The sequence below is a fragment of the Bos taurus genome, chromosome 15 (genome assembly GCF_002263795.3).
Source record: "Bos taurus isolate L1 Dominette 01449 registration number 42190680 breed Hereford chromosome 15, ARS-UCD2.0, whole genome shotgun sequence".
In the NCBI taxonomy this organism is placed as follows: domain Eukaryota; kingdom Metazoa; phylum Chordata; class Mammalia; order Artiodactyla; family Bovidae; genus Bos; species Bos taurus.
In genome coordinates, this window is record NC_037342.1 from 23623006 (window position 1) to 23643894 (window position 20889).

The 20889-nt window shown below is 40.1% G+C and overlaps 1 protein-coding gene and 1 non-coding gene across 25 annotated transcripts in view; both read left to right on the top strand.

Moving 5' to 3' along the window:
• The window catches only part of NCAM1 (neural cell adhesion molecule 1), a 362241-nt gene that overhangs the window by 150585 nt on the left and 190767 nt on the right, over positions 1–20889 (top strand).
• TRNAS-GGA (transfer RNA serine (anticodon GGA)) lies at positions 6092–6164 on the top strand. Its single transcript has one exon. It is a non-coding gene; the product is annotated as a tRNA-Ser (tRNA).

Sequence of the window (20889 nt, forward strand, 5' to 3'; positions counted from 1 at the left end):
CCCCTGCTCCTGCCTGATTGTTAGTGGGAGAGTTATAGAATCAAAATAGCGGAGTCTTGGTGGAAAAATGCTTTTCATCTTCGACAAATAAGTAATTACACTTGCTCCTGGAGAAAAGGAGGGAGATTATATAACATCTCTTATAACTGTCAGTAAAGAATCCCCTCTTTGTTTCTCGGCAGGAACTGACGCTGGCCCATGATCTGTGCTTCACAGCAGTGATCCTTAAGCTCAGCTCCCACAAAGTGCTAGTCCTTAAATGCTGACTGCTCAAATGCTCAATGTTAAAACAATAACAGCAATCTTAATTTGCAGACAATTACTGTATGGGGAGAATTTTCTCTGTCAAAGATATTTTTCGCGAGCCTTTGGAGCTTGGCTTCAGCTCATTAGTGAATGACAAAGTAAATGGATAACTTAGAAAATGCCTGGTCTTCCCAGTTGGTCTTCTTTCTGTTGACACGCAGGCATGTGGTTTTCAGTTGTAGCCGTAACACAGGTCACTAGTATTTGATGTTCTTCAAGGAGTGTCATTACTCCCAGATGGAGGCCCCTTAATTCACGCCGCCAGCAGGGAGCAGGACATTTGATGGAAAACAGGTCACACACTGCCCACATGGCTTTTCTTTCTGGCATCTAGTTTAGCACAGAGAAGGCCCACTTAGTAAGAGGTTGTTTCAGAGAAAAACAGCAAAAACAGTCAAGTGGGCTTCCAAGAATCTTAGCTGTTTCACTGCACCAAGTGAAACAGGAGAACGTTTTTATTGTTTGATCCTTAAACAGTACACATCCGGGTCTTCCCTCCATCCCCAAGCCCCATAACTGTGATGTAGCTCTGTCCGAAGGTTCTGCAGCCTGAGATTTATGGGTCTCCTGGGGCACAGCTGGATGGAGCTTCTTTATTCTTCAGCCTTTGGAAGGCGTCCCTTTGAACATTAAAAAAATGCCCGATCTTTTTTCTCTAGGTTAGGAACGTGAGGAGCAGACTTTTATGGAAGCGAGGCCTGCTCATTCAGTAGCCACCCCACACAGTCAGGTACATGGAAGTCATTCCTTCTTTGACTGGAGAGATCATTTCACACCTTTTTACTTAAAAGCAAATAAGCAGATGGACTGGGGCAAATGACAATTGTAAAGGATCTTCTGCAGACCAGTGGGACGACGCCCCAGTGGCCACAATGTCATCACATCATCCCAATGGGCCCCTTTCCTGGCGCTGGGGAAGCTGCTGTGTGCTGTGCTTCTCTGCAGGAGACCCCCCACCCTACCCCTCGCACACAACACCTGCAAGCTGCCATAGCTGCTACTACCTCTGGGGGGCTTGGAGAAGAGATAAAACCATCAATAGGAGAGAAGTGCTGTCCTGCTGCTTCAAACACAGAGGAAAAGAGAGTTCCTTTAGGCAGTTAAAGCAACAGCTAGAAAAACAAAGAAGGCTGACTTGGAAAGGGGGGGCTTGAAGGTGAGACCATTCCTACAGCTCTTTACCATTTGGTCTGTGACCAGCGTGGACCCACTGGTTCACTGGGGAGCGTCAACAAGGACAGTATGAAGGAGGGGGAAGACGGTAAAGTACCTTTGAATGTGAGCATAGGAGACAGGTGCACCATTTTGATCTGCGATAGAAATCAAGCTGGTTAAAATCATTGCAGAGATGCTGACTGCATTTTGGTATCTGCAGCTTTGGGGTGCTGGATAAGCCTCCATGAGACAGAAGGTCATTTTGTCTTCAGAGCTTGAATGAAACAGTCCCCCCCCAGTCTTTCTTACTGTCGTTGTAGGATAGAGAGGTTTGCCACCGGCTGTGCTTTTGGAAATCTTAATGTACAGACAGAAGGCCAAGCAGGGCCTCTGTGCTCTTCTGCCACTCGTGGGGCGCGTCCCACTCCTCTGCAGCAGGGTCTTTGTAGCCCTCGTTTGGCTGACAGGCACTTGGGGCCTGGGACACCTGTGGTGGCCTATGCTCTTATTTCCTGCCACTGTCTGGGACAGGTTTCAGTCTTACTGATTCCACCTCGCCCATGGCTGACAGGCTGGTAGCAGGCAGATCTGGGCCGTTTGAACTGGAATGAAGGAATACAAACAGTTTTTTTTATTGGCTCTCAAACAACCCTGTTAGCTTGACCTGGTCTTTTCTAAGTTACATTGGCAAAAACACCTCTGGCACACTTTCTAGATAAAGAGAAATGCAGAAGGAAATCTTTAATATTAAATTATATCCACTTTATATGTAGAAAGCCATGGGGATGTTTTTGGGTGCTTTTATATAGAAGGAAATAGTATCTGGTTTTGAATTATTAAATAATCTAAACATTTTTTGAAAAAATGAAATGCATTTTATATTTCTTGCCTTCTTCAAGCTGTTAGGATGCTCATGTTAAATGGGACCTTTGAGGTTTGGCAGTTAAGATTTCCTGATAACCATGAGCTCAGAAGGGACTAAACTTTTGTGTTTAGTGCGGTTTTCTCAAAAGTCAATGATTTTATTTAAAAAAAATCATGATTGAAGAACAGTATAGCTGCCCATCATAAATTAATATTTGCTAAGTGGTCATAATTGTTGTTGTTGAGTCACTAAGTCATGTCCAACTCTTTGTGACCCCACAGACTGTAGCCTGCTAGGCTCCTTCTGCCATGGGATTTCTCAGGAAAGAATCCTGGAGTGGGTTGCCATGCCCTTCTCCAGGGGATCTTCCCGATCCAGGTATGGTTCTTTAAAGAACCCACCTGCCAATGCAGGAGAGGCAGGTTCCCTTCCTGGATCAGGAAGATCCTCTGGAGGAGGGCATGGCAACCCACTCCAGGATTCTTGCCTGGAGAATCCCCACAGAGGTGCCTGGTGGGCTACAGTCTATGGGGTCGCAAAGACTTGGACACGACTCAGCAACTAAGCACAGCACAGCAGGAGTAACTGAGCACCCAAGTGATCAGTCATGATGGATTTATGCCATGTTGCTGAATTCCCCCAGAGCAAAGCTAATCACTGTATTCTCAGCACTTTTCCCTTTGTGTCATCCTCTGATATAGCACTCAGTCTACTCTAAATATTTTTTGAATTTGTATTTATATTGGTTAAAATATAGTTGATTTACAGTGTTTCAAGTATATAGCAAAAAGATTCAGCTATACATATATATGTGTGTGTGTGTGTGTGTGTGTGTATATATATGTATATATATTCTTTTTCAGATTCTTTTCCATTACATTATTACAAGATATTGAATGTAGTTCCCTCAACTATGGTCCTTGTTGTTCAGCTATGTTATATATATTAATGGGTATCTATTAATCCCAAATCCTTAATTTTTCCCTTCTCTCCCCTTATCCTTTGGTAATCATTAGTTTGTTTTCTATGTCTGTGAGTCTGTTTTGTAAATAAGTTTGTTTGTATCATCTTTTTAAATTCTACATATAAGTGATATGATGTGTTGTTTGTCTTTCTTTGTCTGACTAGCTTCACTTTGTATAATAATCTGAGTCCATCCGTGTTGCTGCAGATGGCATTATTTCTTATAATTTTTTCCTGTGTGTTTATCCTACCCAGAGACTGACCCTCCGAGGTCAGGTTCTTATCCAGTTCGCCCTGTTCCCAGCACAGTGAAGGGCACTCTGTAGGTGCTGAGCGAATGGATGACCGCACAGTCGAATGTCTATTTGGATGCGGTTCCATTAACAAGGGGAGCTGGACATGGACTCCTTCCCAGGAGTCCTGAAACATACTAGGGGGACCCGGGGAGGGAGGAGGAACCACGCTGAGCTGAGACTCTCCGAATTCCTCCTCAGAAAACTGGAAACCATCCAATGCTCAGCAGTAGCTAGTGTTTTTTGAGTTCTGATTAAATCAAATCCTTACAGCAATCTTTTGAGGCAGGCTTTGTTAACTCCATCTGGCAGATTAAAAAAACTGAGTCTTAGGGACATTAACTTCAAGTAGGGACATCATGTTAGCCTGGTTCAGAACTAGATTGTCTAGGGTCAATTCTGTGGCTTGCCACCTACTGACTGTATGACACTGAGCAAATTAGTGTAATCTGTGCCTCAGTTTCCTTATCTGTAGAATGGATAATAATATCTGTTTAAAAATAAACCTGCTGTAAGGGTTAAAAAAGATAAGGTAAATGAAGTACCTAGTATAATGCCTCACAGGGTAATCATTCAGGGTTTTTGTTGTCATTAATGATTGCTCCTGGGGATGCAAACATAGGCCTTTTGGACTCTGAAGGAGGAGACAGTTACAGTAGATCTGTTGGCATCTCTGGCAAGACCAGGTCTGACTTGGGGAAGTGTCCGGGGTAGCAGAGTGGGGGATGGCTGGCTTGGGGATAGCCGTGGCCAGGAAGAGAAGTGGCCACTTATCGTAGGATTCTAGGCCTGAGCTGTCTTGGGCAGTGCAATACTGAGGTGGGTTTGGATTTGAGACACCCTTCTGAAATAGAATTGGCAAAAGTTGCTATCAATTAGAAGTGGGGACTGGCGGGGAGGGGGAGGAATTGATGGCAGGGAGAGATTTCTACTCTCGGGAAACAATGGTGGTACCTAAGATGTGGAATAAGGGAGGGAAAGTCAGTTGGGAGTCAGTGCTAGAGTTGGGAAATCTGTGGGCTCCATCTGCTCAGTAACCCCACAGGAGCATGTGCTGTTTACTGGGAAATGCGTACAGAAATACCCACCGCAGCTCAGCTTAGTGGTCAAGGCCAGGGCTAAAGGTACCTTTCTGAATAGTAATCAGAGATGTGGGTGCAGATCAGGAAACCGGGAGAGGTGAGGAGGGTGAGAAGAGACAGCATCCTCGGAGGTTCCCAGAGTTTAAGTGCAGTCAGATGAACTAGAATGTCAGTGAGTGGAAAATAAGAGCGGGATCCCTTTTGACAGGGAAGGTGTAGGTAAGATGGGTTTTGGTTTGTTTGGTTTGGGGTGTGGAAATAAGACCCCACTTTTAATCAAGAAAAGTTCAGTCATAGTCAAAATTAGAATAGCACAGTGAACCCCCATATACCGATTACCCAGATTCAATAGTTGTCTGGTTTATTCATTGCTTGTTTTCTCTCATTATTTGCCAGAAGTACTTTAAAACAGACAGCTGGACTTTCCTGGCCATCCAGTGGCTGACTCTGTGCTCCCAATTTAGAGGGCCTGGGTTTGATTCCTCGTCAGAGAAGTCAATCCCACATGCTGGCACTGAGTTCGCATGCCACAACTAAAGATCCCGTGTACCGCAACTAAGACCTGATGTGGCCAAATAATTAAAAACAAATATTAGCATTAAATAAAGCAGATCTCATCACTTCACCTCTGTATACTTTCATAGGTCCCTCTGTGAAATTGACATTTTCCTGCATAAGCTTCTCATGTCACTGTCCTATCCAATATTCTTACACATTTCTCTCGAAACTGTCTTTTTATAGGTAGCTTTTGTTTTTGAGGGGACTTACCTAATAGCTCAGCTGGTAAAGAATCCACCTGCAATGCAGGAGATCCCAGTTCGATCCCTGAGTTGGGAAGATCCCCTGGAGAAGGGAACGGCTACCCACTCCAGTATTCTGGCCTGGAGAATTCCATGGACTGTATAGTGCATGGGGTTGCAAAGGGTCGGACATGACTGAGTGGATGATTTTTGTTTTAAGTGAGGATTCAGGCAAGGCTCACGTGTTAAACATTTGGTGGTTGTGCCTCATGGGTCTCTTTCACTCTGGAGCAGATCCCTGTTTTTATTTTTTGTGCTATTAATTTGCTGAGCTAAGTCCCACTTTCTGGATTGGTCTCTTTGCTTCCTTACAGTGCTATTTAACTTTGAGGAATGTTTAAGATGTGGAATTAGCAGGGCAATGAGGGTGGGAGGTGAAGGTTTAGGAGCTCTGGAAGTTGAGGAAGGAACGAGGATAGAGGGAGAGGTTGTGTCACTTCTAGGGAGAGGTGCTGTCTGGGGAAAGCTTCCAAGTTTTCAGTGGCCATCTGCTTCTGTGTCCCAGAGGAGGTCATTCTCTGTCTCCATAGTATGTACCCTGGTGGATGCTTTTATGTAAGCATGATGTGCATGTGTGTAAATATATGTATATTTGTGTATGCATGTATTTATATATGCATATGGGCTTCCCTGGTGGCTCAGAGGTTAAAGCGTCTGCCTGGAATGCAGGAGACCTGGGTTCGATCCCTAGATCAGGAAGATCCCCTGGAGAAGGAAATGGCAACCCACTCCAGTACTCTTGTCTGGAGAATCCCATGGAGGGAGGAGCCTGGTAGGCTACAGTCCATGGGGTCGCAAAGAGTCGGACACGACTGAGCGACTTCACTTTCACTTTTACTTTCACTTTATATATATATATATATATATATATATATATATATATGTTATTGTTATTTTAGTCACTAAATCATGTCCAAATTTAGTCACGACCTGTGGACTGTAGCCCGCCAGACTCTTCTGTCCATGGGATTTCCCAGGCAAGAATGCTGGGATGGGTTGCTATTTCCTTTGCCAGGGGATCTTTCTGATGCAGGGATCAAACCCATGTCTCCTGCCTAGCAGGCAGATTCTTTACCACTGAGCCACATGTATACATATGTATATACACATATATTAATACATCATGCCCTGTTTTGGCACATGCACTCCATATGTTGGTGGCATTGGAGAAGTGCTTGTTAAATCAGGAAACGTGGATTCCTGTCTGTACACTGTTCTGGTACCAAGTGGCCTGGGGCTCTGAGCATGTTTCCTGTGTAGTTTATCAGTTTTCTTATCTGTAACAGTGTGTCCATTGGAGCAGCCCTACCTTGGAAGGAAAGTTATGACCAACCTAGATAGCATATTCAAATGCAGAGACATTACTTTGCCAACAAAGGTCCGTCTAGTCAAGGCTATGGTTTTTCCTGTGGTCATGTATGGATGTGAGAGTTGGACTGTGAAGAAGGCTGAACACGGAAGAATTGATGCGTTTGAACTGTGGTGTTGGAGAAGACTCTTGAGAGTCCCTCAGACTGCAAGGAGATCCAACCAGTCCATTCTTAAGGAGATCAGCCCTGGGATTTCTTTGGAAGGAATGATGCTAAAGCTGAAACTCCAGTACTTTGGCCACCTCATGCGAAGAGTTGACTCATTGGAAAAGACTCTGATGCTGGGAGGGATTGGGGGCAAGAGGAGAAGGGGACGACAGAGGATGAGATGGCTGGATGGCATCACTGACTCGATGGACGTGAGTCTGAGCGCACTCCGGGAGTTGGTGATGGACAGGGAGGCCTGGCGTGCTGCGATTCATGGGGTCGCAAAGAGTCAGACATGACTGAGCGACTGATCTGATCTGACCCTCAGATCCCTTCCAGCTCTATGCCATTTCTGAATTTTTTAATATTGTGTTTGATTTTCTACTTGCCTGCATTCCTCCTTGCCCCAGACTCTCAGTGGACCCATTCGACCTCAGAGAGTATAAACTCCTGGGCCTGGGATCCAAAGCCTTCAGCTGACGTATTACTTTCCATCCTGCTGCCTCGTGTCTTCAGCCATTCTAATACGGCCAACACAGTGATTCCCTCTCCCCCAGATAGATGCTTGCACCCTGCGCAAATCCTTCTCCAAGCCAGGCTGACAACACTCCCTCTGCCTGGATTGCCTCCACCTGTCTTTCTTTCATAAGTTTCTTTGGAAGCATTTCCTGCTCCCTGCTGGCTTTTACTTATCAGGCATTGAGCACCTCCCCTGTGCCAAGCCTATTGTTTTACGGATATCATCTCTCATTCTCCCATGGCAAGTCCCACAAGCTGGAGGACTTCTTATCCCCATTTACATGGGATCAGGTTGGGTCTGATGCGGTTAAGAAATTTGCTGAGGATCACACAGCTAGGAAGCCTCAGAGCTTGGATCCTAGCTTGGCTTATGGGTCTGGATCCCAGCTTGTTTCTACCCCTCCAGGCTGCAAGTTCCAGAGCATGTGGAAATCTTACTAATGCTTTTACGTAATACTGTCTTCTGCTTTAGTGGGTTCAGCACAGTTTTATTGAGGAACTGCTATATGCCAGGCACCTGCACAAATATTAACTCAATGAAGACAGGTTCTGTGTCTCACTGATTATATTCTGTCCACTACTTACCTGAACAGAAAGGAGAAATTCAGTAAATGTTTGTTGAGTTTAACTGAAATGAATAATATCGCCCAGCTAGTATAAAGAGTGATTCTCAAATTAGGAGTCAATAAATATGTTTTGCTGTCAGCTGAATGGTCTGGTTACCCATCACATGACTGCCAGTCTCATTGGGAGCTGTTAGAATATCTTGTGAGGAAAAAATATCAACTTGTCATCTGTTGAAACTGACGATTGGGCTGCTTTTACTCTGTCCCTAAGGCGAGTAGCTGTTTTTAGATAGTTGTTAATGAAAACAGTTGAGTGGTTCTTTAAAGGACAGGCGGCATGTATGTCAAAATAAATTTATTTGTCATTTATGGGCATTTATTTTGACATAAATACCTAAAGTCACAGTGGGATCACTGTCCTAATCAAGGCACATTCAAGTTGAACTTATGTAAGCTTCTGTGTTAAGTGTACAAGTGTTAAGTATACAGGAAAAAAAACTATAGGGGATTCATTTATCTCCTGTTTCAGGGTCAGCAGGGCTTTCCGTGTATCTAAATATTGAATCTTATCCTACCAAGTGCCAAAGCCTTTTTATTATAAACACAGTTGGTGGAAATAATCCCTTTTTATCAATGTACCATTAAAGTTACAAGTGTATAGTATAGTGACTCACAATTTTAAAGGTTATACTCCATTTATAATTATTATAAAATATTGGCTATATTATCTGGAGTGTACAGTGTGTCCTTATATCTTATTTTATACATAATAATTTGTACTTCTTAACCCCCCACCCCTGTATACCCCTCCTCACTTCCCTCTCTCCACTGGTAACTGCTAGTTTGTTTACTTAAACTTGCAAATATTCTTTTTTTTTAGCTATATTCAATATTTTATTGTATTTTTAATTTCACATATAAGCAATATAATACAGTATTTGTATTTGTCTGACTTATTTCACTCTGCATAATACCCTCCAAGTCCATCTGTGTTGTTGCAGATGTCAAAATTTCATTATTTTTTATGACTGAATAATATTCCATTATATATAAATATGTGTGTGTGTATATACACACATGCATCTTCTTTATCCGTCTATCTTCTGGCAGACACTTAGGCTGCTTCCATGTCTTGGCCGTTGTGAATAATGCTACTGTGGACACTGGGCTGCATGCATCTTTTCAAATAAGCATTCTTGTTTTTTGTATATATACCCAGGAGTGGAATTGCCGGATCATATGGTAGCTCTGTTTTTAGTTTTCTTGAGAAACCTCCATACTATTTTCCACAGAGGTGTCACCAACTTATGTTCCCACCAGCAGCGTGTGAAGTTTCTGTTTTCATCTCATTTTTGTCAACACTTGTTATTTGTGTTCTTTTTAATGATAGCCATTCTGACAGGTGTGAGGTGATAGCTCATGGTGGTTTTGATTTTCATCCCCCTGATGATTAGAGATAATTGTACATATTTTCCTGTGCCTGTGGACCATTTGTAGTTCCTCTTAGAAAACTGTCTGTTCAGGTCTTTTGCCCAGTTTTTAATCCACTTGTTTGTTTTTCTGTTGCTGAGTTGTATGAGCTGTTTATATATTTTGGATATGAACTCATTATTTGCAAGTATATTCTCCCATTCAGTAGGTTATCTTCTTGTTTTGTCAATGGTTTCCTTTGCTTTGCAAAAGCTTTTAATTAGGTCCCATTTGTGTATTTTTCTTTTGTTTCCTTTGCTTTAGAAGACAGATCCCCAGAAATATCGCTGTGACTTATGTCAAAGAGTGTTCTGCCTGAAAACGTTTCTTAAGCAAATATTTGAGAGCAAAATTTTCTGAAATTTATGCCATGGAATTTAGTCAATAATTCATCTAATAAACACTGGGCATGTACTAACTGCCAGAATTTGCTCTAGGTTCCCAGGATATAACAGTGAACAAAACAAGATGTTGGTCTCATGGAGCTTTAGTCTAGTGGTGGGGGTCTGGGGAACATTTAATCAATAAGAAAGCAAATAAATGCAAAAGATCAGGTCCAATACAGTGATCAGGGCTATGAAAAAACCACAACAGGATACTGAGATAGGGACAATTTGTGGGGATACGTGTGGTAGGAAGGCTCTTATAAATAAGGCTTCCCTGAGGAGGTGACATTGGATCTGAGGCCAGAATAACGAATCATTTGAAAAACTAAAGTAGAATTAAGGGTCTGAGATGAGAAGAAATGCAGTGTGTCCAGTCTGAGTTAGTTTGTTGGATTTGAAGGGCTTGTGAGATTATATGCTGGCCGGCAGGTAGGCATGAATATCAGGAGGATGGGAAAATGATGACAAAGGAGACAAAGACTGGATAGTCATCAGGTCCCTGGCGATAATTAAAACAATAGAACAGGACCATTGTTTAGAAGAACCAGATGAAAGTTGCTTCCCTTACCCATACATACTCCATGACAATGATAAACAGCTATGGGGGATATTTCTAAGCACATTACAGATATTAATTCATTTAATCCTCAAAACAGTTCTAAAAGATGGGCACCATTATTTTCTTCCCATTTTGCAGATAAGAAAACTGAACAGCTATATATATAAAATATATATATATATATATATATATATATACACACACATATATATAAACAACCTAAAGGGAGAAATTGACAGCAATGCAATAATAGTAGAGGACTTTAATACCCCCATTGACTTCAGTGGATAGATCATATAGACAGAAAATCAACAAGGAAACATCAGCCTTAAAAGACACATTAGAGCAGATAGACTTAATAGTTATATATAGAACTTTCTATCCAAAAGGAGCAGAGTATGCATTCTTCTCAGCTGCACATGGAATGATCTCCATGATAGATCATACATCAGGCCACAAAATAAATGTCAATAAATTGAAGAAGACTGAAATCATATCAAGCATCTTTTCTGATCACATGACATGAAGCTAGAAATCAACTGCAAGAAGAAAACTGGACAAATCACAAATACACAAATATGTACAGATTAAAAGACATGCTACTGAACAATCTATTAATGAGTAAATCAAAGGAGAAATCAAAAAATACCTTGAGACAAATGAAAATGGAACCATAATCTACAAAAATCTATGAGAAGCAGCAAAAGCAGTTCTAGAAGGAGGTTTATAGTAATACAAATCTACCTCAAGAAATAAGAGAAATGTCAAATAAACAATCTAACCTTATACCTAAAGGAATTAGGAAAATAAGAACAAATGAAGTTCAAAGTTACCAGAAGGAAAGAAATAACAATGGTCAGAGTAGAAATAAATAGAGATTAAAATACAATAGAAAATATCAATGAAACTAAGAGCTGGTTCTCTGAACAGATAAGCAAATTTGACAAACCTTTAGCCAGCCGTACCAGGAAAATAGAGGGTTCAAATAAGTAAAATCAGAAATGAAAAAGAAGTTACAACTGATAGCACAGAAATACAAAAGATCATGAGACCACTTAACCAATTATACTCCAACAAATCAGATGACCTAAAAGAAATGAATAAATTTGTAGAAGCATACAATCTTTCAGGATTGAATCATGAAGAAATAGTAGATTTGAATAGACTGATTATTAGTAAGGAGATTGAATTAGTAATCAAAAACCTCTCAGAAAAAACAAAACTCAAGACCAAATGACTTCACTGATAAATTCTATCAAACATTTAAAGAAGATTTAATAGCTGTCATTCTCAGACTTTCCCCAAAAAATGGAGAGAAGGGAATGATTCCAAACTCACTTATAAGGCCAGCATTATTCTGATACCAAAGCCAGACAAAGCACAAGAAAAGAAAAGTATGGACCAAAATTCCTGGTGAACATAGATGCAAAAATCCTCACAAAATATTAAAAATTAAATTCAATAATACATTAAAAAGATCATATATAATTAATCAAGTGGGATTTGTTCCAGGATGCAAGGATCATTCAGCATCTTAAAATCAGTTTGTGATACATTAACAAAATGAAGGCCATGAATCATATGATTATATCAATGGATGCAGAAAAGCATTTTATAAAATTCAACATTCATTTATGATAAAAACTCTCAATAGAGTGGGCAAGGAGGGAACATACCTCAGCATAATATATGCCATATGAGACAAACCCATGCAGATGTAGGAGACATGAGTTCTATCCCCGGGTCAGGAAGACTCCCTGGAGCAGGAAATGGCACCCAACTCCAATCTTCTTGCCTGGGAAATTTCATGGACTGAGGAGGCTGGAGGGCTACAGTCCATGGGGTGGCAAAGAGTCAGATTGACTGAGCACGCATGCATATACATGGCAAGCCCACTGCCAACATCATATTTAATAGTGAAGAGCTGAAAGCTTTTCCTCTAAGATCAGGAGCAAAGCGAGAATGCCCACTCTTACCCCTTTTATTCTACATAGTATTGGGAGTCCTAGTCAAAGCAGTTGGGCAAGAAAAGAAATAAAGGGCATTCAAATTGGAAAGGAAGAAGTAAGTGAATAACAGTTTTTTATATAGAAAACAAACACTCAAAAAAAATGTTAGTATCAATAAATGAAATCAGTAAAGTTTCAGGATACAAGATCAACTTACAAAATTTGTGTTTCTAAACACTAATTATGAACTATTGAAAGAGAAATTAAGAAAGTAATACCATTTAAACAGTTGCATTGAAAGAGTAAAATGCCTAGGAGTAAATTTAACCAAAGAAATGAAAGACCTATAATGCTGAGAACTGTAAGACATTGATGAAAGAAATTGAAGAAGACATGAATAGATGGAAAAATATTCTGTGATTATGGATTGGAAGAATTAATACAGTTAAAATGTCCATATTACCCAAAGGAATCTACAGATTCAGTGCCGTCCCTATCAAAAAACAATGGCACTTTTCACAGAAATTAAACTAAGAATCCTAAAATTTGTATGGAAGTACAAAAGATCCTGACTAGCCAAAACAGTTTTGAGAAAGAGGAACAAAGCTGGAGGCATCACTCTCCCTAATTTCAAACTACATTACAAAGCTGTAGTAATCAAAACAGCCTAGCACTGGCATAAAATCAAACACATAGATCAATAGAACAGAATGGAGATAAAACCCCATGATTTTATGGTCAATTGATCTGCAATAAAAGAGGCAAGAATATATGGTTGGAAAAGGATAATCTTTTTAATAAATGATGTTAGGAAAACTAGACAGCTATATGCAAAAGAATGAAAGTAGAGTACTATCTTATACCACACACAAACATTAATTTGAAATGGATTAAAGACTTTAGGCCTGGAAACCATGACACTCCTAGAAGAAAATATATTCAGTAAGCTTCTTAACATTGGTCTTGGCAGTGATTTTGGGATCTGACTCCAAAAGCAAAAATAAATAAGTGAGAAAGCATCAAAGTTAAGAGCTTCTGCACAGCAAAGGAAACCATCAGCAAAACGAAAAAGCAGCCTGTTGAATGGGAGATAATATTTTCAGATTAGATATTTGATAAGAGGTTAATATCCAAAATATGTAAAGAACTCATACAACTCAACAACAAAAAGCAAACAATCCAATTAAAAAATGATCAGAAGATCTGAATAGACATCTTTACAAAGAAGACATACAGATGGCCAACAGGCACGTGAAAAGATGCTCATTATCACTACTCATCAGGGAAATGCACATCAAAACCACAATGAAGTATCCCATCACACCTGTCAAAATGACTATTATCAAAAAACCACAAATAACAAATGTTGGTGAGGATGTGAAGGAAAGGGAAAACTTGTGCACAATTGGTGGGGATGTAAATTGGTACAGCCCCTATGGAAAACAGTATGGAGTTTCCTCAAAAATTAAAAATAGAGCTATGATATGATCCAGCAATTCTACTTCTGGTTATCTGAAGAAAATGAAAATAGTGATTCAAGAAGATAGATTCACCTCTATGTTCATTGCTGTATTATTTATAATAGCCAGGATATGGAAAGCAACCTACATGTCCATAGTAGATAAAGAAAATGTGGCATATACAATATACAATACTCTCAGTCATAAAAAAAGGATAAAATCCTGCCATTTTCAATCACATGGATAGACCTTGAGGGTATTATATTAAGTGAAATAAATGAGATGAAGACAAATACCAGAGGATCTCACTTATATGTGGGACCTAAAAAAACAAAACAAAGCTCAGATACAAAGAATAGAATGGTGGTTGCCAGAGGGGTGTGCGTTGGGGGTGGGAAAATGGATGAAAGGAGTCAACAGGTACAAACTTTAGTTATTTTATTTATAACTAAAGTAAATGCATCATTGGGTTGCAATGTACAGTATGGTGATTATAGTTCATAATTCTGTATTGCATGTTTGAAAGTTGCCAAGAGAGTAAGTCTTAAAAGTTTTTATCATAAGGAAGAAATTTGTTTTTCTAACTTTGTATGATGAAGGATAATGACTGTATTTATTGCAGTGATCATTTCACAGTGTATACACGTATCCAGTCACTGCACATCAAACTGATATAATGTCATATGTCAATTATATACCTCAGTGAGGAAAGAGGAAAGAATACTGAAGCTCAGAGACATTAATTTTCTCCAGATTAAATTTATGTAGTGACGCTCAGAGGCAAGTGTAAGTGGCTTAGTTATGGAATCCACGCTCTTAACTACTACATTATGCTGCCTCATGGACTGTCCGTCAAGAGAGGATAAATAAAACCTTGGGGAAATCTGGAAGAGAATACTAGAAAACATAACGAGGCTTGGGAAGGGTGTTAGGTAATAGATTCATTGTCTGCTGTGAAGTGGGTGGGACACCCCAGTTTGATTTGTTTCTCTTGAGTTTATCACTGCATGGTAGCAGATAACTATTGTCCTGTCATACTCACCATATGCTTTCCTGAACCAGTCACTAGAGTAAATTAATTCTGTTTATAATAATCACTTCAGCTGACTAACGGAGCAACGTGAATGAACAAACAAACAAACCAGAAAGGCAGAAAGCAGTTGAAAAAGATGAGCAGCAGAAGCAGCAAATGGCCATCGCACCCACATGAGTAGAGAGTGAAAGGATTAAGTTCCTTGCCTGGTTTATAGGACACTTGCTTCATGTGATTTTTGTTTTTAGAGAACAGACAAACTATTTGAGTCCCAGTTACTCATCAGCCGGAGCCCCTCACCCTAAATTTGTCTCCTGTGCTTGGTAGAAGCCACTAGGCAGTGCCTCTTTGGTGGTTTTAATCTCTAAACTCATCCCAGGGCGATACTATGGCAGTTCCAGTATAGCTACCCTAGAATGCATCCTGGTCCTTTACACTGTTTCCAGGTGATAAAAGGGAATGTGTTTAAGAGAAATCACTTTCTCCTTTTCTCGTTCTCCCTGTTCTAGGAAGGGACCTTATGATATTTAAATCAGTAGGATCCAGCTTAGGTTGTGCCTGGAGGAAGGAACCTACTCTTCCTCAGTAGATTTAAGGAAAGATTTACCTGGTTTACCTTTGACTTGGAAATAGCTCAGTCTAAATTGCCATCACTCCACCATCCAGGAGATTGTGAAGGACAGGGAAGCCTGTCCTGCCGCAGTCCATGGGGTCGCAAAGAATCGGACATGACTGAGCGACTGAACAACATCATCTTGGTGCACTAACCTACTTCTAGAGTTTTTTCTTCAGTGACCATCCCAGAGTGCCTATGTTCTATGCTATGTGGCAATGACAGACTGTCTGAATAATTATTAAAAGCTTTAAAATGAAATATCAAAGAGCCTGCAGATTCTTCCATAATGGCTTGAATTCCCGTGTTAGTTGTTAGCATTACTAAAGGTGTGACCTTGTTTTTCATGGCTTTGTGATTTCCCTCTATTGCTTTCAAACTCTGCTTTCCTTATTTTAACTCTGCTTCTCTGTGATCTGTTCTAAATTATAGTTTCATTGTGTATTGTTCCTTAATTATAAACAGTAGTGTCATACTTTCTGCTGTTTCCTCCTCTCCTGTTTTTTCCTGATTATCTAATTTTCCACTTTGTTTGCCTGCATTTATGCTTCTTGAGGGCTCCCCTGATGGCTCAGATGGTAAAGAATCTGCCTGCAATTTAGGAGACCTGGATTTGATCCCTAGGTTGGGAAGATCTCCTGGAAAAGGGAATGGCTACCCACTTCAGTATCCTTGCCTGGAGAATTCCATGGACAGGGGAGCCTGATAAGCTATAGTCCATAGAGTCACAAAGAGTTGGACACAATTGAGTGACTAACATACATACATGCTCATTCAGTGAACCATTTTCTATCTCCTTATATAACAGAAAAAGAAAAATTCTTCGGAAAATAATTGTGACTGTAATTTACTTTAGGAATACTTTCAATAATGAATTAAAATAGTTAACACCTTTGAGTGCTTACAGCTGTCCAGGAACTTTAGTGTATTAATTATTTCGTTTGCACAATCTCCTCTTTGAGGTCATTTTGCTCATTGGGAAACTGAGGCCCAGAGGGTTCTGTAAGTTAATAAATATGGATTTGCTATTTCTTAGGACATGCTTCTTAAATAATTTGTATGTGTTATTTTACAACATGAATAAGTTGATTTTCAAACAATTGAGCATCTCTCTTTTGCGTATGCACATTAGCCTATTTATGTCATGTTCTGTTAGTCTCTTCTATAAATTGATTAAGAACACTGGTATGTTTGTTTTTATTTTCCTCTAAGGATAGAGTAATGCCTAATAAAAATGAAAGGAAACACGGTTTTTTCCTAATTCTGTAAACTCATTATTTATTTGGAAGATTGTGGTAAACTCTACCCTTGTATAATCATTGCATTTTTTTTTTTTTAGTCCTGTGACAAATTTCTTTAGGAATATTTTTTCCTCTGTATTTAATTTTAGAGGACTTTCCCCGTGAAATATAAATTGTAAATGTGATAGGGATTGTCGTAAAGAAAAACAGGAGGTTCTAATCCACATGAGGGCACATCTGGGCATGCATTTCCACACAGACCACTACATGGTCTTAGAAGCATCATTGACCTATACCAGCTACAGAGGAAGTTAGGCTGTTTCAGTCTGTATGAAACTTGAAATCAAATTTGCCGCAGACAGTGAGGTGAGACCTGGATGTCTTTAGTCAGCATCTTTTCTGGCCCAAACACTAGTCTTGTGAGCCCCTCAGCTGGTGTGGAGACTGTAGGTTATATTAATCCCATCCACTGTCAAGTTGGAAGCTGCCAGTGGGATGACTGGCTTGTGGGCATGTGGATACACCATCTGGGCTTCCCATAGATTCCTCAGCCATCTGTGCCTCTCTGCAACATGGTATTTACTTATTTAGTTTGAATGATTAAAAAAATAAAAAAAGAACTAAGAGTTGAAACACTAGCAAATTTTAATTAAAAATTAGACCATCATTCTTCTGATGCACATACATGAACCACTAAAAGCAAACATATATTAGCAGTTTCGCAGGGAAGGTGAAGAGTACAGCTAAGATTTCTGCAGCAAAATCCTTAAAACCAGATCAACTATTAAAAGTGTTTTCATTCCCACCCCAGAGTTTGAAAGCATTTATTATACTGTATTTAGGTTTTTTACTTTATTTCTTCATAAGAACAGACATATGTCTCCTTAATGATTAGACCCAAAATAAACTGAGTGATTTTTAGATTATGAAATTCAGTTACAGACATTTTTCTGCATATTGCTGTTTGAATTAGGCAAAAGACCCAGTCCGTTGAATTCGCTGATAAGCACAGGATAGAGTTAAGGCAACAAAGAGTACATGGGGAGTTGATTAACACATCCAATTAATGAAACTTTGACATCATCACACTTTGGCTGTTGTCAATGAGCTTGCCAGGTTCCAATTTCTATTCATTAGTTATTCCATTTCCCTAGTTGCCTCACTCCTCTGCCTTAACACAATAGCAGCTTTATTAAAAGGTGGATTAAAATGACGTTCACATTGATAAGAAGAGGTAGTTATCTAGTGTTCCTGGTTGTGTTTGTTACTTGAGAAAAGTTGCAGGCTAAATGAAAGAAGAAGACTTGAAATGTAAATGGATTCCTTGTCCCTTTTGTAGATAATTGTACTAAATGCTAATTTGTGAGCAACTAATGTGTTCTTGTGTTCACTGATAAGCTGTGTGCTTAAAAGAAATTTATAAAAGGAGACAAGTCGTTTGTCGGCAAAAACTCTCAATCCAGTAAACTTTATATATCTGACTTACTTTGTGCTCCTGTGGAACAGGAATCCTATCTAAGTTACCTCCCTCCACAAAACTACCACCTCCTGCCCACCCAGTCATGGTGGGTGGTTTAGAACCTTCTCTGTTGCCTTTTTTTCCCCCTTCTCTCTTGAGATCCATTTTAGAGATTTGGAATGAAATGTACACTTTGGCTAGGTTCGACAAAGGTTTTGCAAACTTTTATTGTAAAGAGCCCAATAATAAGTCATTTGGGCTTTGCAGGCCGTTCTGGTCTCTGTGACAACTGAACAGCTTAGCCTCTGAAGCCCAAAGATGATCTTCCGCAATATGTAAATGAACGGACGGGGATGTGTTCCAGTAAAACTTTATTTATAGACACTGAAATTAGATTTTTATGTAATTTTCATATGTCAGAGCATATTCTTTTTTTATATGTCAGAGAATATTCTTTTTTCTTCTAATGATTTAAATATTTTTTCATATGTCAGAGAATATTCTTTTTTCTTCTAATGATTTAAATATTTTTTCCAATAATCGAAGGTTTTTTTATAGCTCAAAGACAGTAGCCAGAATTGGCTACCTCTGGGGCAGGCCCTTCTTTCGTTTTGTGTGTCCATTTCTCCTCCTGATCTCTCTTCTTTTCAGCTTTCTAAACACAAACCCAGAACAGTCCCCAGGATCTTGCGGGGGGGGGGGCGGGTTGGTTCTGGGATTGTGTGGAGGCCTAGACCAGGGTTTGTTTTGTTTCCCATGGCATTGGGAGAAGGGATGGGTGAACCTCTTTTGTTTGTAAGAGTAGGGAGAACAGCAGCAGTGATTTATACTGCTCTGCTAAGAGTGCAAAGTTTAATCACATTGACTGATGCTGTTTCTGTGGTTATTTTTTTTAATGTTACCACAAAGTAGGTTTATTTCAAGTATGCAAGGGTAGCTTTATTTCACCATGTTGACAGAAACTAGAAGAATCATATGACCATTTTGATGGATAACACACTTCTTGACTAACAGAAGGGGCACCTTTTAAAAACTCTGCCTCTCTCTCCACCCTCCTATCCTTGCATTGTTATCTATGCACATATCCCTTCAGCCATATACGGAGCAGTTTGTACTTCCTGAATCCTGTGTTATTTCGTGCCTCTGTCTTTGCTCATGTTGTACTGTGGTTATTTTTTTTTTAATTACAAGATATTCAGATGATAGAATTTCGCTAGTGGAAATAACCATGATGATATGAAACCGTTTACCTCAGATTGGGACTTTAACCCACCTGTTGGAACTCAAACCCAGCCAAAAACCAGTATGGGAGTCAAACCCATGGGGCTGGGACTAGAACCCAGCCAAAACCCTGCTTGGAACTTGAACCCACACGACTGGGACTCAAACCCAGCCAAGACTGATGGTACTTCATTTCAGGACCTAATGAAGCTCAGATTCTTGATGTCTCATCACAGAAAGAATTCAGTGAGAGACAAAGTGATAGGTAAGAAATAGAGTTATTCAGATTCAGAGAGACAGAGTGTGGGCCATTGCAGAGGGCAAGTACGGCGGCCCTGAAATTTGGCATGCTTGGTTTTTATAGGCTGGGTAATTTTGTATGCTAATGAGTGGGAGGATTATTCCAACTATTTTGGGGAAGGGGCAGATACTTCCAGGATTTGGGCCACTGCCCACTCCTTGTCTTTTAACAGTGCCTTGCGACTGTCGTGGCACCTCCAGTGTCATTTCACTTGCTGATTGAGGATGAAGGTCCAGCCTTGTCTGCCATCTTGGTCCCATTCGATTCTAATTGCTGTGTGTTGTGTCCTTGGGCTCTGTCACTCTTTCAGAAGTTGTGCCCTGCCCCTTTCCCTCCTGTCACAGATATATGTGTGTATGAACATATTACATTTGTGACTTTTGTACTGCTTTAAGAAAATGCAGATCCAGTTGTGAAAAGACAACAGGTGTTGACTGCATCTTTTGGGCTCTTGCTGCCTTTCACTTTGGTTTAAGTCCTTTTCGAATGAGAATAAAGCTGAATTGGAAATAAATCGCTCATTGTCCTTGTGCAGTAGTTAGCAAGCCACCTGTGGTAATTTGGGAGGATGCAAAAACATCTCTTTGTCCTACTTAGCCTCATAATTACTGATATTTTGAGCCTCCAGTTTTGAAATAAGTTGAGTCTTATGCACTTGAATTCCCTAATATTATTTTACTTGAGGGTGAAGAAGTTCATGGATAACTATTTCACTCGTACTTCAGACCCTTGGAAAACTTGCCTTGATAGTTAATCAACTTAGAAACACAGTGCATTTTAACGATGTAGGTCCTTTTCTAGGACTGTTTCAGTAAAATGGGTTGAGTCATTCTTTATTAGCTTACCTGTTTACTTGAATGAGTTCATTTGGTGGAGATGGTGTGTCATGTGGGAGGAAGGTGTTCATAAAAATGATTTGCCTACTGACCTGCTTCAGTTATTAGTGAGAATCCATTTGGAGGTCACGTTAGTCCCCATCAGCATCTGTCATCAGGGTTTGGTTCAGACACTCTGTCTCCACTTCACAGTCCAGGAAAAGATGAGCTGCGAGGACCCTGGGGTGGGGTGGGCAAGCTTTGCTCATGCTTGGCATATGCGGCTGGCCTTGGAGGACTCGTGGTCTCAGTCACA